Source organism: Lampetra fluviatilis, chromosome 66 (assembly GCF_964198595.1).
Source record: "Lampetra fluviatilis chromosome 66, kcLamFluv1.1, whole genome shotgun sequence".
NCBI lineage: Eukaryota > Metazoa > Chordata > Hyperoartia > Petromyzontiformes > Petromyzontidae > Lampetra > Lampetra fluviatilis.
Genome location: NC_136340.1, coordinates 2,777,487 through 2,795,984, shown reverse-complemented (window position 1 = coordinate 2,795,984; position 18,498 = coordinate 2,777,487). Strand labels below are relative to the sequence as shown.

Genomic DNA, 18,498 nt, shown 5'->3' with positions numbered 1-18,498 from the left:
GAGGATGTTGGAGGATGGTGGAGGATGTTGGATGATGGTGGAGGATGGTGGAGGATGGGGGAGGATGTTGGAGGATGGTGGAAGATGGTGGAGGATGGTGGATGATGGTGGAGGATGTTGGAGGATGGTGGATGATGGTGGAGGATGGGGGAGGATGGTGGAGGATGGAGGAGGATGTTGGAGGATGGTGGAGGATGGGGGAGGATGATGGAGGATGGTGGAGGATGGAGGAGGATGTTGGAGGATGATGGAGGATGGTGGAGGATGGTGGAGGATGATGGAGGATGTTGCAGGATGTTGGAGGATGGTGGACGATGTAGGAGGATGTTGGAGGATGGTGGAGGATGGTGGATGATGGTGGAGGATGGGGGAGGATGGTGGAGGATGGAGGAGGATGTTGGAGGATGGTGGAGGATGGGGGAGGATGATGGAGGATGGTGGAGGATGGTGGAGGATGTTGGAGGATGGTGGAGGATGGGGGAGGATGATGGAGGATGGTGGAGGATGGTGGAGGATGTTGGAGGATGGTGGAGGATGATGGAGGATGTTGCAGGATGTTGGAGGATGGTGGAGGATGGGGGAGGATGATGGAGGATGGTGGAGGATGGTGGAGGATGTTGGAGGATGGTGGAGGATGGTGGAGGATGTTGGAGGATGGTGGAGGATGGGGGAGGATGATGGGGCAGGGTGCAGTGGCAACTTTTCGCGATGCGTGGGAGTGTTGCTTTTGGCTGACCGGGGCAGGAACGCACTGTGTGTGTGATGGTGATGGTGGTGGTGATGGTAGTGATGGTGATGGTGGTGATGGTGGTGATGGTGATGCCACCCACCCACTCCCCCTCTCGTGAGCTCCTTTGCCACCAGACCTTCATCAGCTGCTGCTACTCGCTAACAGCACTTGCCCTAATGACTGTCGCTTGAGGCTACACGGGGGAGCTTTGTCTTTGGTGGTGAGTGGTGGTGAGTGAGTGTGGTGAGTGTGGTGACTTTGGTGAGTGTGGTGAGTGAGTGTGGTGAGTGTGGTGAGTGAGTGTGGTGATTGTGAGTGTGGTGAGTGTGATGAGTGAGTGTGGTGAGTGTGGTGAGTGAGTGTGGTGGTGAGTGTGGTGGTGAGTGTGGTGAGTGAGTGTGGTTAGTGAGTGTGGTGAGTGTGGTGAGTGTGGTGGTGAGTGTGGTGAGTGTGGTGAGTGTGGTGAGTGTGGTGGTGAGTGTGGTGAGTGTGGTGAGTGAGTGTGGTGGTGAGTGTGGTGGTGAGTGTGGTGAGTGAGTGTGGTTAGTGAGTGTGGTGAGTGTGGTGGTGAGTGTGGTGAGTGTTGTGAGTGTGGTGAGTGTGAGTGTGGTGAGTGTGAGTGTGGTGAGTGTGGTGAGTGAGTGTGGTGAGTGTGGTGAGTGAGTGTGGTGGTGAGTGTGGTGGTGAGTGTGGTGAGTGAGTGTGGTTAGTGAGTGTGGTGAGTGTGGTGAGTGTGGTGGTGAGTGTGGTGAGTGTGGTGGTGAGTGTGGTGAGTGTGGTGGTGAGTGTGGTGAGTGTGGTGAGTGAGTGTGGTGGTGAGTGTGGTGGTGAGTGTGGTGAGTGTGGTGAGTGTGGTGGTGAGTGTGGTGAGTGTGGTGAGTGAGTGTGGTGAGTGTGGTGGTGAGTGTGGTGAGTGTGGTGAGTGAGTGTGGTGGTGAGTGTGGTGGTGAGTGTGGTGAGTGAGTGTGGTTAGTGAGTGTGGTGAGTGTGGTGGTGAGTGTGGTGAGTGTGGTGAGTGAGTGTGGTGAGTGTGGTGAGTGAGTGTGGTGGTGAGTGTGGTGGTGAGTGTGGTGAGTGAGTGTGGTTAGTGAGTGTGGTGAGTGTGGTGAGTGTGGTGGTGAGTGTGGTGAGTGTGGTGAGTGTGGTGAGTGTGGTGGTGAGTGTGGTGAGTGTGGTGAGTGAGTGTGGTGGTGAGTGTGGTGGTGAGTGTGGTGAGTGAGTGTGGTTAGTGAGTGTGGTGAGTGTGGTGGTGAGTGTGGTGAGTGTTGTGAGTGTGGTGAGTGTGAGTGTGGTGAGTGTGAGTGTGGTGAGTGTGGTGAGTGAGTGTGGTGAGTGTGGTGAGTGAGTGTGGTGGTGAGTGTGGTGGTGAGTGTGGTGAGTGAGTGTGGTTAGTGAGTGTGGTGAGTGTGGTGAGTGTGGTGGTGAGTGTGGTGAGTGTGGTGGTGAGTGTGGTGAGTGTGGTGGTGAGTGTGGTGAGTGTGGTGAGTGAGTGTGGTGGTGAGTGTGGTGGTGAGTGTGGTGAGTGTGGTGAGTGTGGTGGTGAGTGTGGTGAGTGTGGTGAGTGAGTGTGGTGAGTGTGGTGGTGAGTGTGGTGAGTGTGGTGAGTGAGTGTGGTGGTGAGTGTGGTGGTGAGTGTGGTGAGTGAGTGTGGTTAGTGAGTGTGGTGAGTGTGGTGGTGAGTGTGGTGAGTGTGGTGAGTGAGTGTGGTGAGTGTGAGTGTGGTGAGTGTGAGTGTGGTGAGTGTGGTGAGTGAGTGTGGTGAATTTGGTTAGTGAGTGTGGTGAATGAGTGAGTGTGGTGAGTGTGGTGGTGAGTGTGGTGAGTGTGGTGAGTGAGTGAGTATGGTGAGTGCGTGTGGTGAGTGTGGTGGTGAGTGTGGTGAGTTTGGTGAGTGTGGTGAGTGAGTGTGGTGGTGAGTGAGTGTGGTGAGTGTGGTGAGTGAGTGTGGTGAGTGAGTGTGGTGAGTGTGGTGATGAGTGTGGTGAGTGTGGTGAGTGTGGTGAGTGAGTGTGGTGGTGAGTGCGTGTGGTGAGTGTGGTGGTGAGTGTGGTGAGTTTGGTGAGTGTGGTGTCACGTGAACCCCTCACAACCACTTTCGTCCGACGTTCCATTCCTCCAGGCAACAGCAGGCGCCGTCGGGAATCCAATGGCTTCCTTGGGATACGCGAAGCCTCTGATGCCACCACCATCATCATCATCACCATCATCATCATCACCATCATCATCATCACTACCATCATCATCACCATCATCATCATCATCACTACCATCATCATCATCACCACCACCACCATCATCATCATCACCACGACCACCACCACCATCATCATCATCCCTACCACCACCATCATCATCACTACGATCACTACCACCATCATCATCATCATCTCTACCACCACCATCATCACTAGGATCACCACCATCACCACCACCATCATCACTCCCATCACCACCACCACCACCACCACCATCATCACCACCACCACCACCATCCCTACCACCACCATCATCACTACGATCACTACCATCATCACCACCACCACCATCATCACTCCCATCACCACCACCATCATCACCACCACCACCACCACCATCCCTACCACCACCATCATCACTACGATCACCATCACCACCACCACCACCATCACCACTATCACCACCACCATCCCTACCACCACCATCATCACTCCCATCACCACCACCATCATCACCACCACCACCACCATCCCTACCACCACCATCATCACTACGATCACCATCACCACCACCATCATCACCACCACCACCACCATCCCTACCACCACCATCATCACTCCCATCACCACCACCACCACCATCATCACCACCACCACCACCACCATCCCTACCACCACCATCATCACTACGATCACTACCATCATCACCACGATCACCATCATCACCACCACCACCACCACCATCCCTACCACCACCATCATCACTACGATCACCATCACCACCACCACCATCACCACTATCACCACCACCATCCCTACCACCACCATCATCACTACGATCACCATCACCACCACCACTATCACCACCACCACCACCATGTCCTCACGCTGTCTCCAGCAGCCCTCACGACCCCTATGCGGGTGTCTACATCACCACCGTCATGTTCGTCTTCGGCTCCTTGCTTCTCGCTGTCATGGTGAGTAGGAAGTTATCGACACGATCACGATATTGGTTTTTTTTATTGATTTGAAAGCCGAATACAACGTGGTTCTATATTGATTTATTTTCACCAGGACTAAGGCCCCCACTGAGCTGAGGTGCAGGAGCTCAGAAGCAGCACCTGGACATCACAGAGACGCATAGAGACCCACACAGACCCACACAGACACATAGAGACCCACACAGACACATAGAGACCCACACAGACACATAGAGACCCATAGAGACACATAGAGACCCACACAGACACATAGAGACACATAGAGATTCATAGAGACCCACAGAGACACATAGAGACACATAGAGACCCATAGAGACACACAGAGACACATAGAGACACATAGAGACCCATAGAGACACATAGAGACACATAGAGATCCACAGAGAGACACAGAAACCCATAGAGACCCACAGAGACCAATAGAGACACACAGAGACCCATAGAGACCCACACAGACACATAGAGACACACAGAGACCCATAGAGACCCACACAGACCCACAGAGACACACAGAGACCCATAGAGACCCACACAGACACATAGAGACCCACAGAGACACACAGAGACCCATAGAGACCCACACAGACCCACAGAGACACACAGAGACCCATAGAGACCCACACAGACACATAGAGACACACAGAGACCCATAGAGACCCACACAGACCCACAGAGACACACAGAGACCCATAGAGACCCACAGAGACACATAGAGACCCATAGAGACACATAGAGACCCATAGAGACACATAGAGACCCATAGAGACCCACAGAGACACATAGAGACCCATAGAGACACATAGAGACCCATAGAGACCCACACAGACACATAGAGACCCATAGAGACCCATAGAGACCCATAGAGACCCACACAGACACATAGAGACCCATAGAGACACACAGAGACCCATAGAGACACATAGAGACCCATAGAGACCCATAGAGACACATAGAGACCCACAGAGAACCATAGAGACACATAGAGACCCATAGAGACCCACACAGACCCACAGAGACACATAGAGATCCATAGAGACACATAGAAACCCACAGAGACCCACAGAGACCCACAGAGATCCATAGAGACACACAGAGCCCCACAGAGACCCACAGAGAGACACAGAGACACACATTGACCCATAGAGACCCATAGAGACCCACAGAGACACACAGAGACCCACAGAGAACCACAGAGACACATAGAGACACATAGAGACCCACAGAGACCCACAGAGATCCACAGAGACACACAGAGACCCACAGAGACACACAGAGACCCACAGAGAGACACAGAGACACACAGTGACCCACAGAGACCCATATAGACCCACAGAGACCCACAGAGACCCATAGAGACACACAGAGACCCACAGAGACCCACAGAGACCCACATAGATCCATAGAGACCCACAGAGACACACAGAGACACACAGAGACCCACAGAGACTCACAGAGACCCACAGAAACACACAGAAACACACAGGGACACAGAGACACAAAGAGACCCACAGAGACCCACAGAGAGACACAGAGACACACAGTGACCCACAGAGACCCATAGAGACCCACAGAGACCCATAGAGACCCACAGAGACCCACAGAGACCCACAGAGACCCATAGCAACCCACAGAGACCCACAGAGACCCATAGAGACCCACAGAGACACACAGAGACCCACAGAGACCCACAGAGACTCACAGAGACCCACAGAGACCCATAGCAACCCACAGAGACCCACAGAGACCCACAGAGACCCACAGAGACCCATAGCAACCCACAGAGACCCACAGAGACCCACAGAGACCCACAGAGACCCATAGCAACCCACAGAGACCCACAGAGACCCATAGAGACCCACAGAGACCCATAGCAACCCACAGAGACCCACAGAGACTCACAGAGACCCACAGAGACTCAGCGCAACCCACAGAGACCCACAGAGACCCACAGAGACCCATAGCAACCCACAGAGACCCACAGAGACACATAGAGACCCACAGAGACCCATAGCAACCCACAGAGACCCACAGAGACCCACAGAGACCCACAGAGACCCATAGCAACCCACAGAGACCCACAGAGACCCATAGAGACCCACAGAGACCCATAGCAACCCACAGAGACCCACAGAGACTCACAGAGACCCACAGAGACTCAGCGCAACCCACAGAGACCCACAGAGACCCACAGAGACCCATAGCAACCCACAGAGACCCACAGAGACCCATAGAGACCCACAGAGACCCATAGCAACCCACAGAGACTCACAGAGACCCACAGAGACTCAGCGCTTACCAAAACTCACAACTCCCCTCCACCCCCTCCCCTCCCCCCTCCTCCCTACCCCTCCCCCCCGTGTCTGCAGGTAAACTCCATCCGCAGTCGCAAGGCTCAAGCCCTGGGCGGCTCACACCGCCACAACCACAACAACAACAACCACAACAACAACCACAACAACAACCACAACAACCACAACAACCACCACAACGGCCTGGCGCTGGTGATAAGCAACCCTGCACTAGCAGCTGGTGGTGGTGGTGGTGGTGGAGTTGGTGGTGGTGGTGGTGGTGGAGTTGGTGGTGGAGTTGGTGGTGGAGTTAGTTGTGGTGGTGGTGGAGTTGGTGGTGGTGGAGTTTATGGTGGAGGTGGTGGAGTTGGTGGTGGAGTTAGTTGTGGTGGTGGAGTTGGTGGTGGTGGAGTTTATGGTGGAGGTGGTGTTAGTGGTAGTGGTGGTGGTGGTGATGGTGGTGGAGTTGGTGGTGGAGTTGGTGGTGGTGGTGGAGTTGGTGGAGGTGGTGGAGTTGGTGGTGGAGTTAGTTGTGGTGGTGGAGTTGGTGGTGGTGGAGTTTATGGTGGAGGTGGTGTTAGTGGTAGTGGTGGTGGTGGTGATGGTGGTGGAGTTGGTGGTGGAGTTGGTGGTGGTGGTGGAGTTGGTGGAGGTGGTGGAGTTGGTGGTGGAGTTAGTTGTGGTGGTGGAGTTGGTGGTGGTGGAGTTTATGGTGGAGGTGGTGTTAGTGGTAGTGGTGGTGGTGGTGATGGTGGTGGAGTTGGTGGTGGAGTTGGTGGTGGTGGTGGAGTTGGTGGAGGTGGTGGAGTTGGTGGTGGAGTTAGTTGTGGTGGTGGAGTTGGTGGTGGTGGAGTTTATGGTGGAGGTGGTGTTAGTGGTAGTGGTGGTGGTGGTGATGGTGGTGGAGTTGGTGGTGGAGTTGGTGGTGGTGGTGGAGTTGGTGGAGGTGGTGGAGTTGGTGGTGGAGTTAGTTGTGGTGGTGGAGTTGGTGGTGGTGGAGTTTATGGTGGAGGTGGTGTTAGTGGTAGTGGTGGTGGTGGTGATGGTGGTGGAGTTGGTGGTGGAGTTGGTGGTGGTGGTGGAGTTGGTGGAGGTGGTGGAGTTGGTGGTGGAGTTAGTTGTGGTGGTGGAGTTGGTGGTGGTGGAGTTTATGGTGGAGGTGGTGTTAGTGGTAGTGGTGGTGGTGGTGATGGTGGTGGAGTTGGTGGTGGAGTTGGTGGTGGTAGAGTTGGTGGTGGTGATGGTGGTGGTGGATTTTGTGGAGTCAGTGGTGGTGGTGGAGTCAGTGGTGGTGGTGGAGGTGGTGGTGATGGTGGTGGAGTTGGTGGTGGATTTGGTGGTGGTGGAGTTGGTGGTAGATTTGGTGGTGGTGGTGATGGTGGTTTTGGTAGATTTTCTGTAGCCAGTGGTGGCGGTGTTGGTCGGGGAGTTGGTGGTGGTGGTGGTGATGGAGTTGGTGGTGGATTTGGTGGTAGTGGAGTTGGTGGTGGTGGATTTTGTGGAGTCAGTGGTGGTGATGGTGGTGGTGGTGGTGATGGTGGTGGTTGTCGTGGTGGAGTTGGTGGTGGAGTTGGTGGTAGTGGAGTTGGTGGTGGTGGATTTTGTGGAGTCAGTGGTGGTGATGGTGGTGGAGGTGGTGGTGGTGGAGGTGGTGGCGGAGTTGGTGGTGGATTTGGTGGTGGTGATGGTGGTGGTTGTCGTGGTGGAGTTGGTGGTGGTGGTGGAGTTAGTTGTGGTGGTGGAGTTGGTGGTGGTGGAGTTGGTGGTGGTGATGATGGTGGTGGTGGAGTTAGTTGTGGTGGTGGTGGAGTTGGTGGTGGTGGAGTTGGTGGTGGTGATGGTGGTGGTGGAGTTGGTGGTGGTTATGGTGGTGGCGATGGTGGTGGAGTTGGTGGTGGTGGTGATGGTGGTGATCGTGGTGGTGGAGGTGGTGGTGGTGATGGTGGTGGAGTTGGTGGTGGTGGTGATGGTGGTGATCGTGGTGGTGGAGGTGGTGGTGGTGATGGTGGTGGAGTTGGTGATGGTGGTGGTGATGGTGGTGGTGGAGGTGGTGGAGGAAGCCCCTAACCTGCTGCTGATGATGATGATTCTCCTCTGCTGATGATACTGATGATGATGATTCTCCTCTGCTGATGATACTGATGATGATGATGATGATTCTCCTGCTGCTGATGATACTGATGATGATGATGATTCTCCTGCTGCTGATGATGCTGATGATGATGATTCTCCTCTGCTGATGATACTGATGATGATGATTCTCCTCTGCTGATGATACTGATGATGATGATTCTCCTGCTGCTGATGATACTGATGATGATGATGATGATTCTCCTGCTGCTGATGATACTGATGATGATGATGATGATGATTCTCCTGCTGCTGATGATACTGATGATGATGATGATTCTCCTCTGCTGATGATACTGATGATGATGATGATGATTCTCCTGCTGCTGATGATGTTGATGATGTTGATGATAACGATGATGATGATGATTCTCCTGCTGATGATGCTGCTGATGATGCTGATGATAACGATGATGATGATTCTCCTGCTGATGATGCTGCTGATGATGCTGATGATGATGTTGATGATAACGATGATGATGATTCTCCTGCTGATGCTGCTGCTGATGATGCTGATGATGATGTTGATGATAACGATGATGATGATGATTCTCCTGCTGATGCTGCTGCTGATGATGCTGATGATGATGTTGATGATAACGATGATGATGATTCTCCTGCTGATGATGCTGCTGATGATGCTGATGATAACGATGATGATGATGATTCTCCTGCTGATGATGCTGCTGATGATGCTGATGATAACGATGATGATGATGATTCTCCTGCTGATGATGCTGCTGATGATGCTGATGATAACGATGATGATTCTCCTGCTGCTGATGATGATGCCGAGGGCTTTGTGCAGTCGCGATCTCCGATGTGACGGTGCTGTGATGATGATCGTGACGATCCCCTGGGCTCTCTCTCTCTCATTATCGATCACTCTGTCAATATCTCTCAATATCTCTCATTATCGATCACTCTGTCAATATCTCTCTCTCTCTCTCATTATCGATCACTCTGTCAATATCTCTCAATCTCTCTCATTATCGATCACTCTGTCAATATCTCTCTCTCTCTCTCATTATCGATCACTCTGTCAATATCTCTCAATCTCTCTCATTATCGATCACTCTGTCAATATCTCTCTCTCTCTCTCATTATCGATCACTCTGTCAATATCTCTCAATCTCTCTCATTATCGATCACTCTGTCAATATCTCTCTCTCTCTCTCATTATCGATCACTCTGTCAATATCTCTCAATCTCTCTCATTATCGATCACTCTGTCAATATCTCTCTCTCTCTCTCATTATCGATCACTCTGTCAATATCTCTCAATCTCTCTCATTATCGATCACTCTGTCAATATCTCTCAATATCTCTCATTATCGATCACTCTGTCAATATCTCTCTCTCTCTCTCATTATCGATCACTCTGTCAATATCTCTCAATCTCTCTCATTATCGATCACTCTGTCAATATCTCTCTCTCTCTCTCATTATCGATCACTCTGTCAATATCTCTCAATCTCTCTCATTATCGATCACTCTGTCAATATCTCTCAATATCTCTCTCATTATCGATCACTCTGTCAATATCTCTCAATATCTCTCTCATTATCGATCACTCTGTCAATATCTCTCAATCTCTCTCATTATCGATCACTCTGTCAATATCTCTCTCTCTCTCTCATTATCGATCACTCTGTCAATATCTCTCAATCTCTCTCATTATCGATCACTCTGTCAATATCTCTCAATATCTCTCTCATTATCGATCACTCTGTCAATATCTCTCAATATCTCTCTCATTATCGATCACTCTGTCAATATCTCTCAATATCTCTCTCATTATCGATCACTCTGTCAATATCTCTCAATCTCTCTCATTATCGATCACTCTGTCAATATCTCTCTCTCTCTCATTATCGATCACTCTGTCAATATCTCTCTCTCTCTCATTATCGATCACTCTGTCAATATCTCTCAATATCTCTCATTATCGATCACTCTGTCAATATCTCTCTCTCTCTCTCATTATCGATCACTCTGTCAATATCTCTCAATCTCTCTCATTATCGATCACTCTGTCAATATCTCTCAATATCTCTCATTATCGATCACTCTGTCAATATCTCTCAATATCTCTCTCATAATCGATCACTCTGTCAATATCTCTCAATATCTCTCTCATTATCGATCACTCTGTCAATATCTCTCAATATCTCTCTGATTATCGATCACTCTGTCAATATCTCTCAATATCTCTCAATATCTCTCTCATTATCGATCACTCTGTCAATATCTCTCAATATCTCTCTGATTATCGATCACTCTGTCAATATCTCTCAATATCTCTCAATATCTCTCTCATAATCGATCACTCTGTCAATATCTCTCAATATCTCTCTGATTATCGATCACTCTGTCAATATCTCTCAATATCTCTCTGATTATCGATCACTCTGTCAATATCTCTCAATATCTCTCTGATTATCGATCACTCTGTCAATATCTCTCAATATCTCTCATTATCGATCACTCTGTCAATATCTCTCAATATCTCTCATTATCGATCACTCTGTCAATATCTCTCAATCTCTCTCATTATCGATCACTCTGTCAATATCTCTCTCTCTCTCTCATTATCGATCACTCTGTCAATATCTCTCTCTCTCTCTCATTATCGATCACTCTGTCAATATCTCTCAATATCTCTCATTATCGATCACTCTGTCAATATCTCTCAATATCTCTCTCATAATCGATCACTCTCTCAATATCTCTCAATCTCTCTCTATCTCACGATCTCTCTCAATCTCTCTCGGAGCGACAGGGGCGTGTCACGTGTCCCACGTGACGCGCGTCACGTGACACACGTGACGCGCGTCACGTGTGTCACGTGACGTGTTCGCTCGCCTGCTATTCAACGCTGCGTTACTGCCACCGTCGGATCGAATGCGAAGGGGTTGGTGGGACACGCTCGGAATGTCGGGAGATGATTCCTCCCCGTTGAAAAGCCACTTGCATCCGAAATATCTCCACAAACAATAAAAGATTAGAAACCCCCGATGGGTTTTGTCGCTTTGATTTGATTTTCCGTCTCAATTTCTATCAAACGAAAACAAAAACCGAAATTGAATGCATTGAACGGTTTTTTGATCGACACCACGCACACACAAAAACGTCTTTGTGGGGCACTTAGAATGGAGATTCGGTGGCGTTCAAATGTAAAATCTCGGACTTTCATATCTTTCTTGATTTGACGCGTTCGTGAGTGCAGGAATCCATAATCTGTGGTTCGTTCGGGAAATTATAGATGTGAAGCTTTCGCGACTGCAAGGATTCATATCCTTAGATGTGGTTCCAGACATACAGTACCCTGGCGTCTACAAACTAAGTTGCCTCTGTGGTAGCAGTTACATTGGAGAAACCAAACGACACGTCTCGGACCGCATCCGTGAACATAAAGCAGACTTGAAACACGGTAGGACAAACACCTCAGCCGTGGCAGATCACTGTTACAATTCAGTGGGCTCACATGATATTGACTTCTCCAAGACAGAGGTAAAGTCACGTACGTAGAAAATTTTAATTAATAAAAGTAAAATAAAAATAAAATAAAAATCACGACGTTTCGGAGGCAACACAAGCTTCCGTCTTCAGGTGGAACAGTCACAGCACGACAGCTGTATCAAGTGAGAAACGTCGTGATTTTTATTTTATTTTTTATTTTACTTTGATTAATTTTAATTTTTTACCTACGTAAGAATATCGTTCGGCAAAGTCACGTGGGTATAAAATAAAATAAAACCACGCTTTCTCACCTGATGACGGACGCTTGCGTTGATTTATTTTATTTCAAATCTTTCCCATATTCTTTGGGTCCGTCGGTGAAGTCACGGAGATAGGTTCGAAGAAAATAAGTAATTGAATTTTTTTTTAAACACGCTTTAATGAAATGTGCCGTACGAGTAATGGAAGAACTCTACGACTCCAGGAAGTGGCCCCGAAGTTTGCCACAACGTAAGAGACCGTGGCCAATTACAGCCAACGTCAGTTGAGCGTGGACAATTAGAGCCAAGCCGACACATAACATGTAAAAAATAATGTTTAAAAATATATATTTCTTATGATAGAATATAGTATTGTCATCAGTATGACATACCTATACCAAGTTTGCAGTCGATACCACATTGGGATATGGGTTAAAATTGAGTTGCAAGATTTGAGGATACGACAACAAGAACAGACAGAGTGAGTTCACAGAAAGCATTAAAAAAAAATCTTTAAAATGTGTTCTTTTATTTTTTATGATAGAATATAGTATTGTCATCAGTGTGACATAAGTATACAAAGTTTGCAGTCGATACCACATTGGGAAGTGGGTTAAAATTGAGTTGCAAGATTTGAGGATACGACAACAACGACGACAACAACAGACAGAGTGAGTTAAATAAAAGCGTGAAATAACAAAAAACAAAACCCACGACGTTTCGATCGCAACACAAGCGGTCGTCTTCCTGTTATTACCCTTTTACGTGACTTTACCGAAAGACCCAGAGAATATGAATTCCCGCAGTCACGAAAGCTTTCAGTCGAGATCTTTCTCGTTGTTTGTGTCCTAAAAGCCACGTGTCTACCAAATGTCAGCTTTCTAGCCTGTCGGTAAGTGCCCTGTAGGTTTTTGAGACATACACATTAAGGTCTTTATTTAGAAAGATGACAGGGGAGTCAGCCTGCAGTGCGAGTGGACTGGTGGCCACGGGAGGTAATGACAGGGGAGTCAGCCTGCAGTGCGAGTGGACTGGTGGCCACGGGAGGTAATGACAGGGGAGTCAGCCTGCAGTGCGAGTGGACTGGTGGCCACGGGAGGTAATGACAGGGGAGTCAGCCTGCAGTGCGAGTGGACTGGTGGCCACGGGAGGTAATGACAGGGGAGTCAGCCTGCAGTGTGAGTGGACTGGTGGCCACGGGAGGTAATGACAGGGGAGTCAGCCTGCAGTGTGAGTGGACTAGTGGCCACGGGAGGTAATGACAGGGGAGTCAGCCTGCAGTGTGAGTGGACTGGTGGCCACGGGAGGTAATGACAGGGGAGTCAGCCTGCAGTGCGAGTGGACTAGTGGCCATGGGAGGTAATGACAGGGGAGTCAGCCTGCAGTGTGAGTGGACTAGTGGTCACGGGAGGTAATGACAGGGGAGTCAGCCTGCAGTGCGAGTGGACTGGTGGCCATGGGAGGTAATGACAGGGGAGTCAGCCTGCAGTGCGAGTGGACTGGTGGCCATGGGAGGTAATGACAGGGGAGTCAGCCTGCAGTGCGAGTGGACTAGTGGTCACGGGAGGTAATGACAGGGGAGTCAGCCTGCAGTGCGAGTGGACTAGTGGCCACGGGAGGTAATGACAGGGGAGTCAGCCTGCAGTGCGAGTGGACTGGTGGCCACCGGAGGTAATGGCAGGGGAGTCAGCCTGCAGTGCGAGTGGACTGGTGGCCACGGGAGGTAATAACAGGGGAGTCAGCCTGCAGTGCGAGTGGACTGGTGGCAATGGGAGGTAATGACAGGGGAGTCAGCCTGCAGTGTGAGTGGACTAGTGGCCACGGGAGGTAATGACAGGGGAGTCAGCCTGCAGTGCGAATGGACCGGTGGCCATGGGAGGTAATGACAGGGGAGTCAGCCTGCAGTGTGAGTGGACTAGTGGCCACGGGAGGTAATGACAGGGGAGTCAGCCTGCAGTGTGAGTGGACTAGTGGCCACGGGAGGTAATGACAGGGGAGTCAGCCTGCTGTGTGAGAGGACTAGTGGTCAAGGGAGGTAAAGACAGGGGAGTCAGCCTGCAGTGTGAGTGGACTAGTGGTCACGGGAGGTAATGACAGGGGAGTCAGCCTGCAGTGTGAGTGGACTGGTGGCCATGGGAGGTAATGACAGGGGAGTCAGCCTGCAGTACGAGTGGACTAGTGGCCACGGGAGGTAATGACAGGGGAGTCAGCCTGCAGTACGAGTGGACTAGTGGCCACGGGAGGTAATGACAGGGGAGTCAGCCTGCAGTACGAGTGGACTAGTGGTCACGAGAGGTAATGACAGGGGAGTCAGCCTGCAGTGTGAGTGGACTAGTGGCCACGGGAGGTAATGACAGGGGAGTCAGCCTGCAGTGCGAGTGGACTAGTGGCCACGGGAGGTATTGACAGGGGAGTCAGCCTGCAGTGTGAGTGGACTAGTGGCCACGGGAGGTAATGACAGGGGAGTCAGCCTGCAGTGTGAGTGGACTAGTGGTCACGGGAGGTAATGACAGGGGAGTCAGCCTGCAGTGCGAGTGGACTAGTGGCCACGGGAGGTAATGACAGGGGAGTCAGGCTGCAGTGTGAGTGGACTAGTGGCCACGGGAGGTAATGACAGGGGAGTCAGCCTGCGGCGTGAATGGACTGGTGGCCACGGGAGGTAATGACAGGGGAGTCAGCCTGCAGTGTGAATGGACCGGTGGCCACGGGAGGTAATGACAGGGGAGTCAGCCTGCAGTGCGAATGGACCGGTGGCCACGGGAGGTAATGACAGGGGAGTCAGCCTGCAGTGTGAATGGACCGGTGGCCACGGGAGGTAATGACAGGGGAGTCAGCCTGCAGTGCGAATGGACCGGTGGCCACGGGAGGTAATGACAGGGGAGTCAGCCTGCAGTGTGAATGGACCGGTGGCCATGGGAGGTAATGACAGGGGAGTCAGCCTGCAGTGCGAATGGACCGGTGGCCACGGGAGGTAATGACAGGGGAGTCAGCCTGCAGTGCGAATGGACCGGTGGCCATGGGAGGTAATGACAGGGGAGTCAGCCTGCAGTGCGAATGGACCGGTGGCCACGGGAGGTAATGACAGGGGAGTCAGCCTGCAGTGCGAATGGACCGGTGGCCACGGGAGGTAATGACAGGGGAGTCAGCCTGCAGTACGGGTGGACTGGTGGCTGCGGCAATGATCGAGAAGGGAGTGTGGCCAGGTGACAAGGGGACGGTGCGTCTAGAAGCAGCAAGAAGGTTCGGGAATGGGGGCGTGGTCTCCGTCGCTATATAAGGGGGAGATGCGCGGGAGACTCGGAGCTTTTTCCGATTTAAAGCTTTCGTGACTGCAGGGATTCATCGTCTTGGTTCTTTCGGTAAAGTCACGTAGAAGGGAAATAATAAAATAATTAAAATAAAACATAATAAAATAATTTTCACGACGTTTTTATTTTATGATGTCTTATTTTTATTATTTTATTACTTCCCTTCTACGTGACTTTACGGAAAGAACCAAGAAGAAGACTTGGAGCTGTTGCGGTGGGGGTCTCCGCCTGTTCGATTGTGAGCAACGTACCTCCTGAATAAACTACACCACCTCAAGACATTTTTCGATTTAAAGCTTCTTTCGTGACTGCAGGGATTCATCTTCTTGGTTCTTTCGGTAAAGTCATCACGTAGAAGGGAAGTAATAAAATAATAAAAATAAAACATAATAAAATACAATTCTCACGACGTTTCGGCCACAACGCAAGCAGCCGTCCTCAGGTGAAATCCAGGTCTGTCGAGGCGACAGCATCTGAATGAAACAGCACACGTGCTTGGAGCATCTATATAAGCTGGGTTGGAAGGGGGGGGGGAAGGGCGCCTTGACAAATGAATTAGCATATCAAAAATATGCTAAATTCCTCTTGATATGCAAATTCTTTTGTCAGGCGCCCTTCCCCCCCCCTTCCAACCCAGCTTATATAGATGCTCCAAGCACGTGTGCTGTTTCATTCAGACGCTGTCGCCTCGACAGACCTGGTTCCACCTGAGGACGGCTGCTTGCGTTGTGGCCGAAACGTCGTGAGAATTGTATTTTATTATGTTTTATTTTTATTATTTTATTACTTCCCTTCTACGCGACTTTACCGATAGAACCAAGAAGACACCTCAAGACAAGTGCGTCCACGTCGTCATTACAGAAGAATCGGATGATCTTTAAAGCTGTTTATCACAGATTGCCCAATAGGAGGAAACGGGGTTGCAATGTTAGAACAACAAACACAACAACAACAACGACAGCAGCAAACACGATAGCAGTGCAGAGAATTAGAAAGGTAAACAACTCACCGATCAAAAACTTTAAAATCCTTGTTGGGTTGATGACTCAGACTCAGAATCATCTGATCAGAATCGACTGATTAGAATCATCTGATTCAGATGATCCTGATGACTTAGAATCGTAATGATTGATTACCGTAGCAGGAGAAATCCGATGGGCTATTAAGCTCTTGAGCACAGATTGCCCAGGAAGGGAGGCACGCTGGGCGTTCGAACGTTACAACACAACAAACACAACAACAAACACAACAACAAACACACAAACACAACAACAAACACAACAACAAACACAACAACAAACACACAAACACAACAACAAATACAACAACAAACACAACAACAAACACAACAACAAACACAACAAATACATCAAACACAACAAACAACACAAACACGACAACAACAAACACAACAACAACACAACAACAAACCAACAACAACACAACAACAAACACAACAACAACCACACAACAACAAACACAGTCAACAACACAAACACAACCACACAAACACAACAACAACAAACACAACAAGCACAGCCGGCAAAAAACACAACAACACAACAACAACACCAACAATAAACACAACAACACAAACACAACAACAAACAACAACAAAACACAACAACAAACAACAACAGTCAACAACAAACACAACAACAAATACAACAACACAACAACAACCACAACAACACAACAAAAACACAACCAACAACAAACACAACAACAACCACACAAACACAACAACAACAAACACAACAAGCACAGCCGGCAAAAAACACAACACAACACCAACAATAAACACAACAACACAAACACAACACAACACCAACAATAAACACAACAACAAACAACAACACCAACAATAAACACAACAACACAAACACAACAACAAACAACAACAAAACACAACAACACAACAACAACACCAACAATAAACACAACAACAAATACAACAACACAACAACAACCACAACAACACAACAAAAACACAACAACACAAACACAACAACAAAAAACACAACAACAACCACAACAACACAACAATAAACACAACAACACAAACACAACAACAAAAAAACACAACAACAAACAACAACAGTCAACAACAAACACAACAACAAATACAACAACGCAACAACAACCACAACAACACAACAAAAACACAACCAACAACAAACACAACAAAAACACAGCCAACAACAAACACAACAACAAGCACCACCGCAAACATGACAGCAGTGCAAAAAGTATTAGAAAGGTGAAACACAAAACTTTAAAGTAAAAATATAAATATAAGTAACATTCTGAGTGTCTCGACCGTGTTGAGTTGATGACTCGTCGTGATTGATCACCGCAGCAGGAGAAATCCGATGAGCTTTCAAGCTCTTGAGCACAGATTGCCCAGTCAGGGAGGCACGCGGGGTCTGCGTCACAACGTTGCAACACAACAACAATAACACACAACAACAACAAACACAACAACAACAACACACAACAACAACAACAAACACAACAACAACAAAACACAACAACAACACACACAACAACAACACACAACAACAACAAACACAACAACAACACACACAACACAACAACAACACACAACAACAACAACACACACAACAACAACAACACACAACAACAACAACACACAACAACAACAACACACACAACAACAAAACACAACAACAACAACACACAACAACAACCAACACAACAACAACAAACACAACAACAACACACAACAACAACCAACACAACAAAAACAACACACAAAAACAAACACAGCCAACAACAACAAACACAACAACAACCACAACAAACACAACAACAACAAACACCAATAACAACACACAACAACAACCAACACAACAAAAACAACACACAACAACAAACACAGCCAACAACAACAAACACAACACAACAACACAACAACAAACACAACAACAAACACAGCCAACAACAAACAACAACACAAACACAACAACAACAAAACACAACAACAAACACAACAAAACACAACAACAACACACAACAACAAACACAACACAACAACAACAACAACAAAACACAACAACAACCACAACCACCAACGACGGCGTCGATTCGCCTCCGTTTCTGA

General features: G+C 49.0%; 1 long non-coding RNA gene across 1 annotated transcript; it reads left to right on the top strand.

Annotated features, from left to right (window-relative positions):
* Positions 1 to 794: 794 nt before the first annotated feature.
* On the top strand, positions 795 to 6,619 carry LOC144952236 (uncharacterized). Its single transcript, XR_013640600.1, has 3 exons — positions 795 to 950; positions 2,850 to 3,902; positions 6,293 to 6,619. It is a non-coding gene; the product is annotated as an uncharacterized LOC144952236 (long non-coding RNA).
* The last annotated feature ends 11,879 nt before the right edge of the window (positions 6,620 to 18,498 follow it).